Below are 22830 nucleotides of genomic sequence, written 5' to 3'. Positions count from 1 at the left end.
AGAAGATGGATGTGCAGAGGATTGCTGTGATATGTTTGGTGATATTTACCTGTCATGTACAGGGACAAGTTACAGAGACGCCAGCAGGTAATGGACATTATCATTGTGGAGGGTTTGTGAGGGGTTTCTAGGGTTTAGATGGTTGGAAGAAAAGTCTTGGGGATCAGCTGCTGTTATTGTGTATTTCATGTTGTTTCTTTCCTTTATTCTTAAGGGTCCAGGATAGCGACAGAACTGTGGCATATTATTCCTAGGAAAAGTGAGTAGTCCGTTTTTACTCCCCTAGTTTTGCTCTCACAACCTCCTGTTCAGCCCGGCCGGTGGTGAAATCTGCAGTGTGTGAACAGACCCTCCAGCTATTGTTTCCACTGTGCCCAACCAAGCTGCCAGTCCCTGCCCTACTGATGGCTTTATGAAGGACATGGCTGGCATCAGGAGGAGTTATAGATGTTGTACTATGTCTTATAGAATACACTGTCAGTAATAATAACAACTATCTTGTTTCTTTCTCATCAGTCAGAGGTGTTATAATCCTGGCCATAGGTGGCGCGCTGCTGTTTGCTGGTATTTACTGGTGAGTTTTTTTTTTCCTCATCTATATTACATATCATATTATTGTCTATAAGGGTAAAAACACACACACCGTATACGCACCGTAATCTGCTGCATAATCTGCTGCAGATATGCAGCAGATTAGATCTAAATAACTAAACACAGCATCAAATCTGCTGCAGATCTGCTGCGTATACGGTGTGTGTGTTTGTATCCTTACAGTGTTTCTCAACGCCAGTCCTCAAGACCCAACAGGCCACGTTTTGCGGAATTACCAGGTGATATAATTATAGTCGATGCACCAGTAACTGCCACATCTGTCCGTTGTATGGGATATCTGCAATACATGACCTGTTGGGTCTTGAGGACTGGAGTTGAGAAACACTGGTCTATAGGGATCTGCTGTATAAGCCACACTGATAACAAGATTTCTCTATTTCACAGTTACAGGTGTCTGAAGCGCCGCATAAAAAGATGTTATAAAAAGCTAGATTTGTTGCAGGAAGTCATAGTCCACAAGCCAGGTAAGTATTACTGTAGTCTTGTTGGGGACAGGCCTGTAGGCTGAAATTATATGGGCTCCAGGGAGGCAGCTGCAGCTAGGATATCCCAGCCATTTCTTGCTATATTTTTGAGCTATTTTTGGCTATTTCTGTAGCAGTTGTCTGCCCACATTTACCTGCTGCACCCCTTAATATATCTAGCAGGACCTGCGGCGCACCTCCGGAGCAGGTTTAGGTATCAGCCATGGATTACGCCCGGCGTAAACTATGATAGATCAGGCACAGGAGGAGAGGAGGCCATGCCGCACATCTTTAATAAATCTGCCCCAATGTGTCACAAACAACACACTCACAATTACTGGGATAAATTAAAGCATCCCAGAGCTATTACCACATAAATGCTGGAAACTCCTGTGTGCGATTCCACAGTGGCACAGGTCACTAGGCCCTGGTCCTGAAGGGGTTAAAGTGAAAGCTTCTGTTACCTATCTTATTTACTGACTGTTTCCTTTTTTCATACAGTCATCCCGAAAGCTGTAAAACAGGTTGGATCTACTTTTCATAAAATGAAGACTCGGGCTATGGAGACCGTAAGAAAATTAAAAATAATAAGAAGGAAGCCAGTACGAACACTTCTGAAAGAAAAAAGGGAAAGATGTAAACGCCTTTATAACCTTCTTAAAGCAAAAAAATAGAAGGTGAAAAAACCCATTTCCCCTTTTTCCTCCCCCCCCCCCCTTTCCTTTTAAAATAAAAACATAACCACCCCCATTCTCCACACATTTCCTTATTTCCTCCCCCATTCCCTCATAAAATATAAACAATCCTAATAAATAAATAAATATAAAACACTGCTGTTTTACTGTTTTTGTTTTTTTTTACATTTCTCTTTTAACCCCTAGGTTGTCTTCACACGTACAGGATCTGCAGCAAATTTCACTCTGCAAGTTCCGCTGTGATCCTGTGTCCTCTCATTTCCTGTGGGTTTACACACTTACAATGGATTTTTCATTCCGCTGCGAGTATGTGAATACCCTTCCCACTTAACCCAATGCTGCCGGGCTAATACGTTACCTGTCCGCGATCCCTCTTACTTCTCAGGCTCCCTGACATCCCGCTCAGTCAATCATTAGCTGGGACGGGACACCGCACTGTATGGCTGAGCGGGACGCCATTGAGCCGGGAGCCTGAGAAGCAATCTGGTAACGTATTAGCCCGGCAGCGCTGGAGCTAAGTGGAAAGAGGCTTTTCATACTCGCAGCGGAATGAAAAATCCATTGCAAATATGTAAAACCATAGAAAATGACTGGACACAGGATCACAGCAGAGTTTTTGGGCCCACTCCATACACTGGGTCTTCCAGCTGCTATGCGTAGCTGGGGTTGCCACTTGTTACCTGTTCAGCAGCTTTCCCATCCTCCACGCACTCTCCTCATCTTTTCATCTTCTGGCGCAGGCAGCGTTGGACAGAGACGCTGCCTGCGCCCGATCTTACATACACACACACCAAGCTGTGGGACACATTGGGCGCAGGCAGTGTCTCTGTCCCATGCTGACTGCGCTAGAAGATGAAAGGAGAATGAGGAGAGCACGCAGAGGATGAAGTAGCGTAGAGTTGATGTTGTGTTTCCCCCCCCCCCCCCAACGGAGGGAGCATAAAACAACTTATTGACAGCACAGAAGGGGCACTAAGGAGGGCATAAAATGGATTGGGGGCACAGGAGGGCATTAAAGCGACTCTGTGCCCACAATCTGACCCCCCTGGGGTCCGTTCGGCAGGTGATGCAGTTATTGTCCTAAAAAACAACTTTTAAACTGACAGCATCTGAAGGCACCTGTGCAATGTTTAGCATTGAGAAAATGTTCCAGGGGCATTCCTAATGATGAAAAGGGTGGGGAGGAGGGACAGAGAGGTTGTGCCAGCCTTTGACAGCTGCATTTAAAAAGCTAATTAGCATGTACGTCGATCGGACTGTGCCCGCTAATAGCCACGGTCCCGAGCTACAAGCAGTGCCCGGGATCCCTCTGATCTCCCCTAGCGACCTTAGGACGTACAGCTACGCCCAGGTTTGTCTAGGGGTTAATAGTTAGTGCGATTACGCATGCGCCATACCAAAAATTTTTATTTATATTTATAAAATGGAAAAAAGGGTGGTGATTTGGACTTTTATTAGGGGAGGAGATTTTTTTTTTTATTAATACTAACACTTTTTTACTTTTTTTCTTTTTACATTAACTAGAAGTACCCCTGGGGGACCTCTATATACAAAAAAACAAAAACTACAACAGCAACCCACAGGTGCAAGGGCTTACCATATATACTCCTCCCAGCGTATACACGGTAAACACCTGCTCTGTAGATATTAAAAATTGAGGATCTTAGCAAACTATTTGATCATAGCAAACTATTTGATCAAACAGTGTACCATGTCACCAATGTTAAGTGTGAACAGAGTCATAGATGTGCTGCCAAATTTTCCCTTTTTTTCTGTTGGACTTCTATATACACAGCATTGATCTCCCATAGAGATCAGTGCTGTGTATATACACAGCAAAGATCCATTAGATCGGTGATACATTGCTTTGGCCTGCTGCAGACCACAGCAATGTATTGCTGAGCTGGGATCAGCGTTATTGCGCTGAGGCCCGGCTCGGCCAGAAGAACTGATCTACCCTCTGTGATTGCATCGCTGGGGAGGAGGTCCGATCCACTAGCCACCAGGGAGATAATGTATAAAGCAGAGGGATGCTCTTTGTTACGTGGAAAATGCTAATAAAGTGCTTTTTTCCCTGCACTTACTACTGCATCAAGGCTTCACTTCCTGGATAACATGATGATGTCACGCCCCGACTCCCAGAGCTGTGCGGGCTGTGGCTGCTGGAGAGGATGATGGCAGGGGGACACTGAGGGACACAGGGCACTGGAGGGACACTGAGCATCCCCCTGCCATCAGCAGCCACAGCCCGCACAGCTCTAGGAGTTGGGTCATGACATCACCATTTTATCCAGGAAGTGAAGCCTTGATGCAGTAGTAAGTGCAGGGAAAAAGCACTTTAATGGTGCGTTCACACCTACAGGATCTGCAGCTGATTTTCTGCAGCAGATTTCATTTAAATAACTGAACACAGCATCAAATCTGCTGCAGATCTGCTGCAGATCCTGTAGGTGTGAACGCACCCTAAAGCATTTCCCGTAATAAGTGTATATTGGTGATTTGTATAACTTTTATGGGGCAATACAATACTTTAATAAAAAATTTTGCTGGATTTCTCCTTTAAGTTTTTAACATTTTATTGGGGATTCAGCTTTGTCTGCTAAGTTAAGTGAGAAGCTGACATATAAATCTTAAAAGTCTAAACACAGGGGACATTTATTATTGTGTCTGCACCATTTTTATTATTTTTATTTTTTTTGGCTAATGAGAGTTTATGCATTTCATAAAAATCTGTGTAAGATATATTACAGGTTTTGCACTATTTTCCATCAATTTCCACTGCCTGCCCCTTTTTACAATGTTTGCACTGGGAGGGGACAGTTTTTTTTTTTTTAATTATTCAAATATTTTATTGAAAGTAGCAATAAATACAAACATAGTTCCAAGATGATAGGTCATATAAACATTACTCATAAAACGACATTGTTCGACAGTAACTCAGATTACTACCAAGGAACAGCACTACTGCATGGTAAAAAGTAGACCTTAACTAGGGGGGCATGCTGTACAGGGCCTTGACAAGCCAAACAACAGTATTTTCCATCTGTACTTAACATCCTATGTCTGCTAACCGATCATCAGGATTTAAAGAACTAAAACACAGCAAAAAGTAACTTAGAGTATAGGTTGAAGGGAACCAATCACGCCGAAAATCCATCTTAAGATAAGGAAACGTGCTGGCACATCACCCAGCACGTTTCCTAAACATCCCCCTGTAACCTCCGTGCCCCCCTCCATCAGTCAGTAATCTTACTTTGAAGAAGTCCCGCGCTGTATGTAAATTTCTGGCAAGTAGTCACGGTGGGTGGATTTAGTCAAGGTGGGCAGGATCAGTCACAGGTCCTGGGCGTCTGTAATGGCTGTAATCACGCCCAGAGGGGCGTGCTTGAGGTCTGCCTTCCATCCACGTAACCTGGGGGCTTGCGTTTCACGTCGTCGGGGCGCTGACATCATCCGCACGCAGCGCCGTCATCTTCCGGAGTCCGCGCATGCGCAGTACATCGGCGGCGTCTCCCGCCGTGCTGCGCATGCGCGGACTACAAAAGACGTCTGCGCTGCCTGCGGATGATGTCAGCGCGCCGCCGACGTGAAACGCAAGTCGCCGGGTCACGTGGATGGAAGGCAGACCTCAAGCACGCCCCTCTGGGCGTGATTACAGCCATTACAGACGCCCAGGACCTGTGACTGATCCTGCCCACCTTGACTAAATCCACCCACCGTGACTACTTGCCAGAAATTTACATACAGCGCGGGACTTCTTCAAAGTAAGATTACTGACTGATGGAGGGGGGCACGGAGGTTACAGGGGGATGTTTAGGAAACGTGCTGGGTGATGTGCCAGCATGTTTCCTTATCTTAAGATGGATTTTCGGCATGATTGGTTCCCTTTAAAGAAAAAAAAGGGAGGAAGAGACCAGCACAGGGGAGAAGGGAGAGCAAGGAAGACTGATTCAATTCAAGTTCCCAGCCCACCTGGTACGGGAGCTTGACGTCAGGGAGAGGTTGCGTCAGAATGGCATAAACAAGCGACACTACATGAGTAGGCGCTTCTGTGAGTACATAGTTCTTCAAAGGGCAGTAGTTGTCTATGAATTTGCAGCGGACGAACCGATGCATTATGGTAATGTTGCAGCTGCAAGTACTGCCAGTCATATCGCTGTAAGCGGCTCAAATCAGGGACCAGTGCCTCCAAGGGCAACAGCGCTGAAGCTGTAGTGACCTGGCGGAATAGAAATCTACTGTCCATTGAATGTGATAGGAAATCCATACCAAGTGTGCCAGGAGGGAAGTCGGGATTATTAAGTATTGGTGTTAAGGGGCCATCAGGTGTAAAGAGCAATGCCTGCGCTCGCTTCCTACCGAGGATAGACATGGAAGTATACGTAATTAGGGGCATGCGCCTAAGTATCGTGGTAGGCCAAGATGCCGGACGCACCCATAAAACAGCTGGAAGGGCATATCTTGAAAGGGATTGTTTCAGTCGGACCCACAGGGTAGTCGAGGAGTGGTGGATAGCATCTAACACACGAGCAGCAACTGCTGCTAAGTAGTATTTATATGGGTTGGGGAGAGCTAGGCCACCATGTACTTTTGCCAGGGTTAGGGTGCTTCTCGCAATTCTAGGGCGGGCTTTCATCCAGACAAAGCATGAAAATAATTTGGAGATGGCTAGGAAAAAGGCTCTGGGAATGACTATTGGTTTTGTCTGAAACAGGTACAGGAGTCGCGGGAGCAGGTTCATCTTGATTATATTTATTCGCCCTAACCAAGAAAAATCTTTGCGATCCCACTTAGCGAGGTCACCCTTAAAGCTAGTTAGAAGTGGGGCGAAAATTAAGTCATAGATTCGGGAGAAGTCAGCTGGGACATGAATCCCCAAATATTTAAAAGACGTGTCAGACCAGTCAAAAGGGAAGCGGCGGCGCAGCGCAGGAATCTCAGCTCGCTGGAGGGTCCCACCCAAGTCCACACTCTTGGCAAGGTTGATTTTATGGTTACTCACAATGCCAAAGTCTTGCAGAGCAGACATGAGGGTCGGCAGGGAGGTACTGGGTTGTGTGATATACAGTAAAAGGTCTTCTGCAAAGGCAGAGCACTTAAAGTGTAGGTCACCCACACGTACACCTGCCATGTTCGAGTCTTGACGAATGGCCTGCAAGAGGTGCTCCATGACCCAAGACGAACAACATCGGGGACAGCGGACATCCCTGCCTGGTGCCATTTCGTATGAAAAACGGGTCAGACAGGGATCCGTTCACTCTAAGCTGTGCTGAGGGGTTGCTATACAAAGCTAAAATCCTATGGGCCGCTAGTGGCCCCAATCCCAGGCTGCGTAGCACCCCCTCCAGGAACGGCCAACCCACCCTGTCAAAAGCCTTCTCTGCATCCAATGATAACATCATACACTGGAGCTTAGCACGGCGAGTGTGGTGAAGTATAGAGAAGGTCTTTAACGTGTTTTCACGAGCCTCTCGAAGAGGAATACAACCCACCTGATCCGGGTGAATTGCACGTCCCAGGAGGGGGCGCCAATCTGTTGGCCAGCAGCTTCGCGTATAGTTTTGCGTCCGTATTTATCAGAGAAATGGGCCTGTAGCTAGAGCAAAGATTGGGATCCTTCCCCCCTTTTGGAATAACAACTATGTGTGCACGCATGAAAGAAGGGGGTAGGGGTGACGTGGCTGATATGTTGTTAAATGCTTCTAGCAGTTGTGGAGAAAGTGCTTCTTGTAGAACCTTAAAAAACTTGGCCGTATAGCCATCTGGGCTTGGACTTTTGCCCGACGGCAGTGCCTTTATAGCGCTTATCAATTCCTCTGTGGTGAAGGGGTCTTCCAGGGCATCTAGGGAGTCGGTGTCTAAACCAGGTAACTTAGTACGGAGGATGTACTCCTGGATCCTGGTAGGCGTGGCCTCAGGATGGGGATCTAAGTTATACAAAGCCTCATAGTAGGCCCTAAATGACCCCAAGATGTCAGATTTAAGGCGCTGCACTACCCCTTCTCTATTTTTGATGGACTGGACGTACATAGCCGCTCTTTTGTCTCTTAAGGCCCTAGCCAACATTCGTCCTGCCTTGTTACCCTCAGCATAAAACCTGCTGGAACAGACCTGTCTTTTTTTTTTATCAAATAGTTTTTATTAAAGGTTTTGCATTTTATAAAGTACACAGAACCACAGGGAGGCTAGCACAGTAGCCCAAACCCTGCGCAGAACAGTACAAAACAGAAAACAAAAAAAAAAAGAAACACAACAAATTGGCAACAACCAACATAGTCCGAAGAGGCAACCCTTTAGAAGAGGAGAGATACGCAGCAGTATAGACAGTAAACCAGTAGATAGGCTCTATAACCTCCATTATAAGCAGAAACTCCTAGATATATAATTAGGTGGCCGGTGAGGGAGAGAGCCTGCCTCTAGTAAGTGACGGCTTTCTAGCCATATACAAGATCCTAGCAATAGCTACTTTACCAGGATTAGGTAAGGCTATGTCCTCTACGTAGCCTAAAATGCAGACTAAGGGAGACTGTTCAAGGTGAACAGAATAGACTTTGTGGATAATTTAAGCAACCTCCTGCCAATACCTCGTTAATTTTGGGCACCTCCAGAACATGTGCAGGATCCCTCCCTCATCTCTCCGGCACCGAGGACACAGGGCATTGGGACGAAGTCCCACTCTAAATAAGAACTCCGGAGTTCTGTAGACACGGTGTAATAGGTACAAATGGGACAGTCGGTGCTGCTCCCCCACGGACAACTGGGGCGTCATCTCCAAAATTTCCCTCCACAACTCATCCTCTAGGGGACCCAAGTCAGCCTTCCACTTCTCCTTTATGGTCAACGGATGTTTTTCTAAAAACTTGTCGTGCAAGTGGATATATAACAAGGAAATGAGACCAGATGTGGAAGTAGAAGCACCCACTATATGAATAGGCGGAATAATTACTCGCTCCCGGGACAAAATGTCCCCCTCACTATCACACGCATGGCGTAACTGGAGGTATTTGTAAAAATGTGTCCTAGGGATGGGGAATTCTTTACACAGCCGCTGGAAACTTTTTAGCTGACCATTAATATATAACTGCTCCACTCGTCTAAGACCAAGTGCCCGCCATGGTGTAAACCCTTTCAAGAAAAATAGCTCACTCAACCAGGGTGTATCCCATATAAAGGTGTATGCAGAGCATCTGGACAACCCATACATGTCTCTAACCTTCCACCAGACTCTATGATAAAGCTGAAGTGTAGGGAGGCCTGCTGCAGCCGTTGAGAAACGTTTAGCCTCCAGGACCTCAAATAACTGCCCCGTTCCAAAGTGGGCCTGTAATAATTGGAAAGTAGGGTCCATTAACGTGTCTGTCTCCCACCCCCTAAGATGTTGCAGCTGAGAGGCTAAGAAATAAATCATGGCATTAGGCACCGCCAGCCCCCCTGCTGTCTTAGCTCTCTGCAAAGTTTCTAGCTTTATACGAGGGCGCTGGGAACCCCAGATGAGGTCTCTGAATAAGCTGTGTACTTTATGAAAGTAACGGAGAGTAATCCATATCGGGGAATTATGCAATACATATAGTAATTGGGGCATCCATACCATTTTTATCAGATTAGAGCAGGGGTCTCAAACTCAATTTACCCGGGGGCCGCTGGAGGTAGAGTCTGGGTGAGGCTGGGCCGCATCAGGGTTTCCACAAGAAAAGCTCTTACAAAAACATTCCAATGTCATCAAATGTTTTTATTTTTTCATCTGTTAAAACCACATATAGTTGCTGACTAGAGAAATGTAATTATTATTATTCAGATTCAAATGACAGTTCCTTAACATTTAAATTTCTGAACATGAATGGAACTTTGAACATAAACTTCTGAATGAAACATTGAACATGGCTTCTTCTGCCTACTTCTTGCTGCCAGAGATCTGGCAGCGCTTACTCTGGCATAGCCGAGCCACATTTGGCTTAAGGGAGGAAGCAGTTGAGACCCTCAGTAGGGCTTGAAGATGCTCATCAGTAAGTCTGGACCTGTACTTGGACTTATTAAAGTTCAAGGTAGAGAAGAGCTTTTCGCACAAATATGTGCTCCCAAAAAGACACATGGTTCGCTTGAACATTTGTGAAAGCTCAGGGAAGCTGGGGGGCAATTCCCTCAAAAATTGCCCGAGCTTGTCTGCTTTTCCACTCACCTCCCTAAACTTGGCTTTGAGTTCAGAGTTGCACTGCAGGTCAATGAGCTCCATTTGATACACAGGAGGGGCATCTTGCACATCAAAGGAGAAGGGGTCCGCAAAAATTTGAAATGTCGCTCTGTGCGTCTTGAAGTCTGCAAATCTGTGATCAAATTCCTCCTGTAGCTTCAAAATGACATCCACATACTCCTCACCACTGAATGGTGTGCCTGCATCCATGAGTTCCTTGCATGCTGGGAAATGGCAAAGGTTTGTCTGAGAAAGCTGGGCTTTCCATAGCATAAGTTTTGTAGAGAATGCTCTGACGTTGTCATAGGCAGCACTGACAAGTTGCCCCTGGCCTTGTAACTTCTTATTCAGTACATTAAGCTCATGTGTGATATCAACCAAAAATGCTAAGTCCATGAGCCATTTTGGATCACTTAGCAAGGGAACAGCAACCCCATCTTTCTCCATGAAGGCTTTCACATCTGCTCTCAACTCAAAAAATCTCTTCAACATGTTTCCCCTGCTGAGCCAACGCACCTCGGTGAAGTAGAGCACATCCCCATATTCTGACTCCATTTCCTCTAAAAAAGCACGAAACCTTCTATGCTTTAAGCCCCTAGATCTGATTTGGTTGATGCATTTCACAACGAAAGACATCACATTGTCAAACTTCAGGCATTTGCTGCAAAGGGCCTGCTGATGGATAATGCAGTGCAGAGCAATGGCCTCCTCCACACCTTCCTCTTCCAGTTTTTTCTGAACAAGTGCCACCAGTCCATTTTTCCTCCCTGTCATTGATGGCGCTCCATCAGTTGTTATTCCAACAAACCTCCTCCAAGGCAAACCAGCATTCTCAATGGCATCACACAGCTGATGAAATATCTCCTGAGCGGTGGTCTGGCCATGCATTGCAATCACTGTGAGCAACTCCTCTATGACTTCAAAATTGTCATCAACACCACGAACAAAGATTGCAAGCTGGGCAGTGTCGGTAATGTCTGTGGTCTCATCAAGAGCGACTGAGTATACACTGAAACATTTTGCTTTCTCACACAGTTGATCATAAATGTCACTTGACAGGTCAGATATGCGCTCTGCTACGGTGTTGGCAGAAAGGCTGATGTTGCTAAACTGACCTTTCTTTTCTGGACAGACAATACTTGCAGCCTGTAATATGCAATTTTTTACAAATTCACCTTCTTTGAATGGCTTTCCTGCTTTAGCGATCATTTCACTAACCACGTAGCTAGCTTCGACTGCTGCATCATTCTCTTTGGTTGCTTTCTTAAATAAATTTTGTTGCCTCAATAGATTTGTTTTAAGATTAGCAACCCTTTTTGCTCTCTCATCTCCCTGGTATTTTTCATACTCTTCAGCATGTCTAGTTATGTAATGACGTTTCAAATTGTATTCTTTGTGCACTGCAACTTTCTCTGTGCAAATAAGACACGTCGGGATGCTCCTATGCTCAACAAAGAAATATTGCACTTCCCACTTTTCCTGAAATTGTCTGTGCTCATCACCAACCTTTCTCTTCACTGCAGGCTTAGAAGAAGACATGTTTGGGGTTGTGTAATATATATTCACTTGGTTTCACTGTGTTTAGCCTCTGAGCTGAGCAGCAATTTTTTTTCTGGGGGGTCCAAAAATTTTAAGAGGAAAAAAATAAACAATACGTTTACCTAATTCCTGTTTTAATCTGATAATTTGAATGTTGTTGTGCAATCATTGTAATAGAAAAGAGAAAAGTGATCCACCTTAAAACGATGCAAGAAAAGCGACCCTCCCTAGCCACGCCCCCATAGCCACTCCACTACAGTCACCACATGCTGCTTACTGAATAGTGCCCTATACAGTATCCAATCCCAATTATAGTGCCCTGTATAGTATCCAATCCCCCCATATAGTGCCCCACATAGTAGACAATGCCCCCATATAGTGCCCACTTAGTAGCCAATCCCCCATATAGTGCCCCACATAGTAGACAATGCCCCCATATAGTGCCTCACATAGTAGCCAATCCCCCATATAGTGCCCCACATAGTAGACAATGCCCCCATATAGTGCCCCACATAGTAGACAATGCCCCCATATAGTGCCCCACATAGTAGCCAATCCCCCCATATAGTGCCCCACATAGTAGCCAATCCCCCCATATAGTGCCCCACATAGTAGAAAATGCCCCCATATAGTGCCCACATAGTAGACAATCCCCCATATAGTGCCCCACATAGTAGCCAATGCCCCCATATAGTGCTCACATAGTATCCATTGCCCCCATATAGTGCCCACATAGTAGCCAATGCCCCCATATAGTGCCCACATAGTATCCAATGCCCCCATATAGTGCCCACATAGTAGCCAATGCCCCCATATAGTGCCCACATAGTATCCAATGCCCCCATATACTGCCCACATAGTATCCAATGCCCCCATATATGCCCACATAGTATCCAATGCCCCCATATAGTGCCCACATAGTATCCAATGCCCCCATATATGCTCACATAGCATCCAATGCCCCCATATATGCCCACATAGTATCCAATGCCCCCATGTATGCCCACATAGTATCCAATGCCCCCATATATGCTCACATAGCATCCAATGCCCCCATATATGCCCACATAGTATCCAATGCCCCCATGTATGCCCACATAGTATCCAATGCCCCCATATATGCTCACATAGCATCCAATGCCCCCATATAGTGCCCACATAGTATCCAATGCCCCCATATATGCCCACATAGTATCCAATGCCCCCATATAGTGCCCACATAGTAGCCAATGCCCCCATATAGTGCCCACATAGTAGCCAATGCCCCCATATAGTGCCCACATAGTATCCAATGCCCCCATATACTGCCCACATAGTATCCAATGCCCCCATATATGCCCACATAGTATCCAATGCCCCCATGTATGCCCACATAGTATCCAATGCCCCCATATATGCTCACATAGCATCCAATGCCCCCATATATGCCCACATAGTATCCAATGCCCCCATGTATGCCCACATAGTATCCAATGCCCCCATATATGCTCACATAGCATCCAATGCCCCCATATAGTGCCCACATAGTATCCAATGCCCCCATATATGCTCACATAGCATCCAATGCCCCCATATGGTGCCCACATAGTATCCAATGCCCCCATATATGCTCACATAGCATCCAATGCCCCCATATATGCCCACATAGTATCCAATGCCCCCATTTAGTGCCCACATAGTATCCAATGCCCCCATATATGCCCACATAGTATCCAATGCCCCCATTTAGTGCCCACATAGTACCCAATGCCCCCATATATGCTCACATAGCATCCAATGCCCCCATATATGCCCACATAGTATCCAATGCCCCCATATAGTGCCCACATAGTATCCAATGCCCCCATATATGCTCACATAGCATCCAATGCCCCCATATATGCCCACATAGTATCCAATGCCCACATAGTATCCAATGCCCCCATATATGCTCACATAGCATCCAATGCCCCCATATATGCCCACATAGTATCCAATGCCCACATAGTATCCAATGCCCCCATATATGCTCACATAGCATCCAATGCCCCCATATAGTGCTCACATAGTATCCAATGCCCCCATATATGCTCACATAGTATCCAATGCCCCCATATAGTGCCCACATAGTATCCAATGCCCCTATATATGCTCACATAGCATCCAATGCCCCCATATATGCCCACATAGTATCCAATGCCCCCATTTAGTGCCCACATAGTATCCAATGCCCCCATATATGCTCACATAGCATCCAATGCCCCCATATATGCCCACATAGTATCCAATGCCCCCATGTATGCCCACATAGTATCCAATGCCCCCATATATGCCCACATAGTATCCAATGCCCCCATTTAGTGCCCACATAGTATCCAATGCCCCCATTTAGTGCCCACATAGTATCCAATGCCCCCATATATGCCCATATAGCATCCAATGCCCCCATATATGCCCACATAGTATCCAATGCCCCCATTTAGTGCCCCCACTATCCCACCTGACCCCCCCCCCCCTGACCCCCTGACCCCCCCCCCCCCCCCCCCCAGGCCACCATCCTCACACACACTGCCAACCCCCAAGCCTTCCCACCCCCTGGCCGCCAATAGAATACTCACCAGCTTGCATCCGATCGCAGGGGAACAGCTGCCGGGTGACGTCCGGTGTAAACAAGAGGCAGAAGAGAGGCGCCGCAGGAGCGTGGAGCCGCCGCGGCCATCCATCCAATGAATGAGGGGCTGGATGACGTCACTCAGCGTCCTCAGCGTGCTGTACGTGCTGGGATCCGGCCTCAGGGGAGAGAGGGCCGTGCTGACACAGTGAGTGCCGGAGCGGGGGGGATCTTCTGGGGGCGATCGCTGTCTCGCCTCGGGCCACATATAATGCGGCACACTGGGTGAGGTGGGGGCCGCAAACTAGTGTCCCGCGGGCCGCAGTTGGCCCGCGGGCCGCGAGTTTGCGACCCCTGGATTAGAGCGTCCCACCACTGATAAATGGAGCTTACGCCACACCCCCATTTTGGCCTGAAATTTGGAAAGAATCGGTGTGAGATTCAATCTCTCATAGGCTTTAATATCCTTGGAGATGATAATGCCAAGGTATTTAAATTCCGTGACAATCTTGAGAGGGAAGGGGAGGACAAGCATGTGTGCCACATCAACATCCAGTGGCAGCAGCACCGACTTGTCCCAACCAATAGACAATCCCGAAAATCTGCCAAAGTCATCAATAAGCGTGATAGCCATAGCCAGAGATGCATCAGTGTCATTTAGATATAACAATAAGTCATCTGCGTATAACGCTATTTTCTCCTCTTGGGGACCCCTCTTAAAACCACACACATCCGGGTGGCCACATATTAGGGATGCCAGTGGCTCTATGGCTAACGCAAAAAGCAACGGCGACAGGGGGCACCCCTGCCGCGTACCCCGCTGCAAATCAAATCTGGCAGACAGGCCACCATTTATTTTCACACGTGCACAGGGTGAGGAATATAGCAGCCGGATCCAAGAAATAAAGTGTGGCCCAAATCCCATTTTGTCCAGTACTGCCCATAGAAAGGCCCATTCGACACTGTCAAAAGCTTTGACAGCGTCGAGTGAACACACCGCCCTCCCTCCCGAATCCTCCGAGGGCAACTGGAGATTAACATATAACCGTCTAATATTCATGGCAGTGGACCTGGCTGGAATAAAGCCCGTTTGGTTGGGATGAACTAGAGCACTCATGTAGAGGGAGAGTCTGTTGGCCATGGCCTTGGCCACTATCTTGATATCTGTAGATAACAGAGAGATGGGTCTATAGGAACCTGGCAAGGTTACACCTCTCCCAGGCTTGGGTAGGACTATAATTATTGCTTCCCTCATGGACTTCGGAAGGGAGCCTGATTCCACAGAGGCCTGCCACACCTCCAACAGCTTGGGTAACAGCACCTCTCCCACCTTTTTAAATAATTCTCCCGGCAACCCATCCATCCCCGGTGCCCTGTTGTTGGTGATAGAGGAGGCTGCAGCCTCTAGCTCTTCTAAGGTCAGTGGGGTCTCCAATGTTTCCCGTACATCAGCAGTTAGGACCGGGAGGGAGATAGAAGACAGGAAATCCCTGATATGATTGGGAGTGGCCTCCAATTTAGAGCTATAAAGATTGGAATAATAAGAATAAAAGACTTGTAAGATGTCGGGTAGAGGTCACCAGGGCTCCCTCATTATTCCGTATGTGGGTGAGGAAGGTCGAAGTTTTTTGAGCACTCGTGATAACAGATAAGAGATGCCCAGTACGCTCGCCTTCTACAAAAAACATGTGCTTAGCAAAGTTTCTCTTATGGGCGGCGGATTCAAGGTCAAAATCTGTAAGTACCTGTTGGGCCTCTCTAAGTCTAGCTGAGGTAACAGCAGAATTACCTGCAATGTGATTCTCCTCCGCCTGTAGAAAGGAGTCCTGGAGAGCCGGCCGTAGACGGCCTCTTGCTCGCTTAGTTCGGGTAATTGTTTGTATAAAATATCCTCTTAAATACGCCTTCATGGCATCCCACTCAGTGGCAGTACCAGCATTATGATTAAAGAATTCTTCTGCTGCCTTTTGAATACCAGGTGTCTCGAGAATAGAAAGCCAATGCGGATTAAGGAGCCAAGACCGCACTGTGGGGCGCCACACCCCAGGGTGCTCCAGGAGGAGGCTCAGGGGGGAGTGGTCAGAGAGTGACCGCGGCAAATATTCTACCTCTATCACCAAGGACAGCGTCCGAGCATCCCCAAGGGCAAGGTCAATACGAGACAGGCTATTGTGCGTGGCCGAGTAACTGGAGTAGGTGCGCACACCCGGGTGCCGTGCCCTCCAAAGATCAAAGAGAGCTACCTCGGGTAAGAGCGCACCCAAGGGGGTCAGGCGAGCAGTAGAGGTCGATGCCACCACAGACATCCTATCAAGGGTGCCATCCACAACAGAATTGAAATCACCTATGAGGAGCAGTGAGGCATCCGGGTGTGCTGCACCAAAACTCAAAATTGTTTTTAAGATTGAGCTATTGTAAGGTGGAGGTATATAGAGTGAACACAATACCCACTTAGTAGCATAAATGGAGCAATACAAACAAATGAACTGACCGTGAGGGTCTACTTGAACCTTTAACCGCGGCACAGTAGAGCCGGCGCCATTTTGGAGGCCTCTGTGGGATGGCGCCGCCGTGTCCCTGGGCTCCCGGGTGCTCTTGTTGGACGTCCCGCCGACCATATCTGATTCCCGCCGCGTCCTCTGTCCTCCGGTATGTGGGGTATGTGGGTGCCGCCGTCCTCCAGCCCGCAGAAGCATGTATGATGCGGCAGTATGCGGGAGCTCACGCGGCGTGCGGCTTACTCCATCCCCGGTCAGGCTCCGCCCCCCCCCCCCTGGAACAGACCTGTCTAAACCGCTGTTGCTTTTTAATTAGCAGGGATGTAAGTTCGTGGCGGACCCGCAAGAGGTCCCTATACGTCTCCTCCTGCAGCGTGGCCTTGTGTGTAACCTCCAGATCATGTAACTCAGTCAGCAAGCGCTTCAACTTAGCTGCCTCCCTCTTGAGGCGCGCCCCATGCCCAATAAGCACCCCTCGTAAAACACATTTTAAGGCGTCCCATTTCGTCTGAGGGGGATGTAGTCGTTCAAGTGGTCTGTCTGAAAATTAGTAACCGTGGTGCGCAATTCAGTCAGGCATGCAGGGTCCCGCAGCAGGGAATTATTCAACCTCCAGTTATATGCTCCTCGAGGCAGGTCTGGCATGGCAAGACTGCACTGTACTGGAGCATGGTCTGAATGCAGAATACTACCGATGGAGGTGGAGGAAACCCTAGGCAGGAGGTAGTGATGTACAAAAACATAGTCAATCCTACTATATCTGTCGTAAGGGCTAGAGTAAAAGGAGTAATCTCTGTCACTAGGGTGCTGCAATCTCCACACATCACAAAGTTGTAGATTATAGAGGGCTTTTCGTATTTTATTTAACTTGGCGTGGGAGAGGGAAGACTGACCCGAAGAGGTGTCTACGCATGGGTCTAAGGCTACATTTAGAGCACCGCATAAGATTATACTACCCTGAGCATACACGGTCAGTTCATCCAGCAACTTAATTAAGAAACTTTGTTGGTTTAAGTTGGGGGCATAGACATTGGCCACCGTGTAGGGCTGATTTACTATGAGGCAATTTATAAATATAAATTGCGCATCAGGATCTATTTGGTATCAATAACTTGGCAAGACAAAGATTGGTGGAAGAAGACTGCCACCCCTTTAGACTTACTAGCAGGGTTGCTGCTATGGTGTCAAACAGGGAAGTAGCGAGATGAGATAGGGGGCATACTGGCCTGGCTGAAGTGTGTCTCTTGAAGGCATAGAATCTGTACTCTCTGTTTGTGCACGGTGTAGAGGACCTTTGCTCTCTTTTCCGGAACATTGAAGCCCTGAACATTCAGGGATACAATATTCATCAGCGCCATGGGTGGTGGTGGATCACGAGGGACCCAGGTGGAAGGGTGGGACTGTGCTGGTGAGGAAAAAGAGAAAGATTAGAAAGGGAGAACAACATCAGACAAACAATATATCACCTTGAAAGAGGTTGCAATAAAACTAACAAGAGCAGCATCAAGTCTGCTTTTAACAGGCGGTAAGAACCCGCCTCATTACCTATTGGGGGTAGGTACATGGTACTTGGTCATATAAGACATCTTAACGGAGCTAAAGGCGTATCGGGCTGACAGTATGAGAATCACACAAACGTAACTCAGTAAGTCTAGGGGTAATCAAACATGATGTAGTAGGGGGATATAGATCCTGCACTAAGGAGGATATTAACACTATGAACACTGCTATAAACCAGAAAATAACATAGAAACAGGAACAAGGAATCTCAGTTTTAAGCCACGGAGTCAGATCTGGAGAAACTGTGTCGTCTGCGACGCGCCCGCTGTGGTTGGGGAGAGAACTACGGCGATCTTCTCCTGGAAGTGGAGGCGTCGGCCTGCCAGTCCGTGGTGGTAGAATCTTGCAGGACCTGTTCCCATTCAGTCAGAGACACCTCAGGAAGATCAAAAGCAGTCAGGAAAGGTCCCAAGTCCGCTGGGGTGCGTAGCGTTGCCGTGGATGCGCCCTGTCGTGCAATTAGGGCGAACGGAAATCCCCATCTATAGGGAATGTCTCTGGACTGTAGGTGAGCGAGGAGAGGTTTCAGGGCCCCTCGCAGCCTCGGGGTGCGCCTGGATGAATCAGGGTAGAAGTGCAGCTTGGCGCCATCAAAGTCCACCTCTGGCAGTTGTCGCGCCTTTCTCATTATCTCCTCCTTGACAGCATAAAAATGCACTCGGCATATCACATCCCAAGGTTTGTTAGGGTCGGAGCTTTGCGGGCGTAGCGCCCTGTGTGCTCGATCAATTTCCAAAGGAGCAGTAGGAGGTTTTCCCAATAACATATTGAATATGCCGGTTAACGTTGAGAGCAGGTCGGTGGGGCGGGTAGCTTCTGGCAATTCTTTGATCCTTATGTTGTTTCTTCCATTGCGATTCTCCAAATCATCCATTTGGAAGCTGAGATACTGTTGTTGGGAGGCCTGAGAAGAAACTTTCGCTTGCAAATCGGAGAGAGAGTGTTGAACAGAAGCTTTAAAAGACTCCAATTCCTGCACTTTCACTTGCAACGTAGATATGTCTGCTTTCACCACACCCAGATCTTGCCTCCAAGCACATTTCAAGTCTGAAGCCATTGACTCTTAATTCGCTTTTAGATGGGAGTAAGGTCAGTAGAGCCTGCAGTTCCGGGTGCGCCCTCAGGGCGGCAGCAGCCTCCATGTGTTGGATGTTAGGTATATCAGCATGTGGTTGCAAAGTAAGGCCCCGTTCCCACTGAGGAAAGGTAGCGGAATTCCGCGACGGAATTGTCCGCCGCGGAATGCCGTTAGCCTCCCGCTCATAATGGGAGTCTATGGGAGGCGCGCGCTCCTGCTCTGTACGCGCTGAAGAATGAACATGTTCATTCTTCAGCGCGGACAGGGCAGGAGCACGCGCCTGCCATAGACTCCCATTATGAGCGGGAGGCTAACGGCATTCCGCGGCGGACAATTCCGTCGCGGAATTCCGCTACCTTTCCTCAGTGGGAACGGGGCCTAAGCGATATTGAGGAGCCTGGGATTTGGCAGCCAAGCAAAGTATTATCAGTGGAATGTATTCCAGAGGCAGAGCTCTGTGCAGGTAAGGGGCTACTGTTTTGCATATTAATTGGACACTGTATGAGTGGAACAGTCCTTGGGGGGAAATCAGAGGAATTCTTGCTGGGGCTTGCAGCTGTGACTGGTATAGGAGATGGCAGCTCAATTGCAGGTGCTGTAGCTTGCTGCGGTCCTGACAGTGCCTGGGCCGCCGATTGTACACGGCACAGATGATCCCTGCTCCCCTGCACAACAGGCCGTTTCCCCCGAGGGTCCAATAGCCTCTCCCGTCTGGGCACTCTCTGATGGCTGTATCAGGGGCTCCCCCTCGTGCACCAGAGTCCCTCCAGCCGTCCCACTCCTTGCCTGCCCTGCTCCCTCACACGCGGTGAGCAATGGCGCCTGTGCGCCGCGCACCTCCGGTGCCGACTGTGCTGCCGTCGTGCTCCTGACCTGGCTGCTCCCGGCTCCCCGGTACCTGCTCGCCGATGGGGCTGCAGTCGCCGACTCCGAGCACTCCCGGGACCCGTCTGTTTGGCTCCTGAGTCGGCGATGTGTCCTCGGCGTAGCCCCGTCCAAGATGGCGCCCGCTCCTCCACCACACACTCCGGATCTTCAGGCAAGCGGGATAAAATAGTTTGAAATCGGGTTGAGAGGTGGCACTGGCTTCCTCGGTACCTTCTTGGCAGTTTTTTTTTTTTTTAAGCCCCATATAAGCTGGCTGTGACCCCTATTAACTGTCAGCCCTAGCAGGAGCTCCTAGTGCACACGTCCAGTCTCCTCCATGTCAGGCTCCGCCCCCCCCGGGGACAGGGTTTTTTATTAACTACTTTTTCATGAGATTTATCGTGTGCAAATTTTCAGTTTTACCGCAAAATCCTACCCTAGCGTAGCTTTTTAACCAAGATGTTTTAGGCTGAGTTCAGACTGCCATTTTGCAGTCCGCCTTTTTTTCCCCCCATCCTTTTTTGTTGTTGTTGCAACAAACGGTTTGAAAAAATGGGTGGAGAAAATGGATGCATTTGTGTTCCCCCTCTGTGACCTGTCTTTCCATTGACTTCCATAATAAAAACGGATTTTTTTTAGCATACATGGTTGACCACGTCTTTGTGTATGCTAAAAATTAGATGCATTTTCCATCCCTTTTTTTAATTTGTTTTCTTGTTTGCAGAAAAGGATGGGGAAAAAAACTGACTGCAAAAAATGTAGTGTGAACCCTTCCTAAGGGTCCATATACACAGATTATCTGGCAAAGATTTGAAGCCAAAGCCAGGAATGGATTTAAAAAGAGGAGAAATCTCAGGCTTTCCTTTATGACCTGATCTCTGTTTATAGTCTTTTTCTGGCTTTGGCTTGAAATCTTTGGCATATAATCTGTCAGACAATCTTTCTGTGTAAATGGACCCCTAGACATAAATTGTGCAATAAATTGTGCAAGATGTATCAATGCACTTGTGTCTAATTATGATTTTTTTTTCCACAACAACCATGAAATTTTGCGCAGCCCATAAAAAGCTCCTCCTGCTCAAAAAAATTGTGCAGATGATGCAGTGATGGGACAGCGCCATCTACTGTCAGTTCAATGTAAGCACTGTACTGTATTTACCAACAAGGGGAAGCAGCTGTGTATCTGAGTAGGATTAAAAAAAAAAAAAAAAAAAAAAAGAAAAAAGATCTGCACACTTTATCTCAACAAATTAGTGAAAAAGTGAGAAAACCAATAAAGTGATAGCAGAAAATATCCCTCCAGTGTAAAATATATATTGTGGAGTATACTGTGGCCTGGGCCAGAAGTGAGCTAACTAGTGACATGATAACTTGGAGGAATATAGTCTGGCCTAGACTGTTTTACAGCTCCAAATATAGATTTTATTCCTTAGGGTATACTGTGGCCTGGGCTGGACTATTCCCAGGTTTATAGTATGACCTAGGCTATTTTACACCCCTGGGCATGAAGTGGATATAGTTTGGCCTGAGCTATTTTACACAACAGGGTATACATACCTCCCAACTTTGAGTGAGTGCAAAGAGGGACACGCCCCAACCAAATAAAAAACCACGCCTCTAACCACACCCATGTCACAAGCCACGCCACTAACCACGCCCCAAACACAGGGTAGCGCAACACTGATTTTCTTATGCCACTGCTGCTACTGAATAAAATCCACCATTCTCATCTCTCTACAAACTGCACATCTGTATTGGTCCCTTTACACCCTCGTTTAGTGGGTAGGCTGACTCTGTGACTCCCTTATAGAATATGCCCCCCTCTGTGTAGCCTCCTCATAGATGTCCCCCTTATACATTGCTCCCTTATACATTGCTCCCTTATAGATGCCCCTAATACATGCCCCCGTATAGATTGCTCCCTTACACATGTCCTCCTTAAAGATTGCCCCCTTATACATGTCCCCCTTATAAATTGCCCCTTGTACATGTCCCCCTTATAGATTTCCCTTTTGTACATGTCACCCTTTTAGATGTTCCCCTTATAGATGGCCCCCTAATACATGCCCCCCATATAGATGAGACTTGTACATGTCCCCCTTATAGATGCCCCTTGTACATGTCCAATACAGAAAAAGCAACAGCTCACCGCAATGGCAAGATACAGACCCACTACAGACATAAAAATTGTTAAAAGCAACCCCCCCCCAACTGCCAAGAAAAAGTTCCACAAAAATAATGAGGCTCTTTGTTACCATTTGCAAATGGTGTAAACTAACCCACCACGTTACGGTGGCCTCATACCGTGGCAGTCCTACACTGTACTATGGCCTCTCCATGTCATGAAATACGCCTATGCTCTGGGCATGCAAGATTCATCTTATACCGGCAAAAGTAATTACACCACCTGGGTCTGTGGTGGGTCTGTATCTTGCTGTTGCGGTGAGCTGTTGCATTTTTCTATGTTTTTGTGTGTTTGCAATTTCAGCCATAGCAACATGCTCCTGCCTAGTGTGAATGGTGTTCTAGGAGAGCTGACCAAATTTTTTTTTTTTTCCTGTGTTCCAGATGGGGGGAGTAGCTGCCTCTACGTGGTCGTACACTCTACCCATCCCACCCAGGTGGTGTAATTACTTTTGGCTGTATAATACAGATCTTGCATGCCCAGAGCATAGGCGTATTTCATGCCATGGAGAGGCCAGAGTACAGTGTAGGACTGCCCCGGTATGAGGCCACCGT

General features: G+C 47.5%; 1 protein-coding gene across 4 annotated transcripts in view; it reads left to right on the top strand.

Annotated features, from left to right (window-relative positions):
- Positions 1-22830, top strand: part of LOC138800971 (uncharacterized) — a 52511-nt gene that overhangs the window by 5852 nt on the left and 23829 nt on the right. The window contains exon 1 of one of the 4 annotated variants that reach the window (XM_069983285.1): positions 21149-21228. The exons of the other annotated variants lie outside the window; for them this stretch is intronic. The gene's annotated coding sequence lies outside the window, so the exon portion shown is untranslated. Of the gene's footprint in view, positions 1-21148; positions 21229-22830 lie in introns of those variants that run through there. 4 annotated transcript variants of the gene reach the window in all.

The sequence above is a fragment of the Dendropsophus ebraccatus genome, chromosome 9 (assembly GCF_027789765.1).
Source record: "Dendropsophus ebraccatus isolate aDenEbr1 chromosome 9, aDenEbr1.pat, whole genome shotgun sequence".
Taxonomy (NCBI): Eukaryota; Metazoa; Chordata; class Amphibia; order Anura; family Hylidae; genus Dendropsophus; species Dendropsophus ebraccatus.
This window is presented reverse-complemented; position numbering and strand designations above follow the sequence as displayed.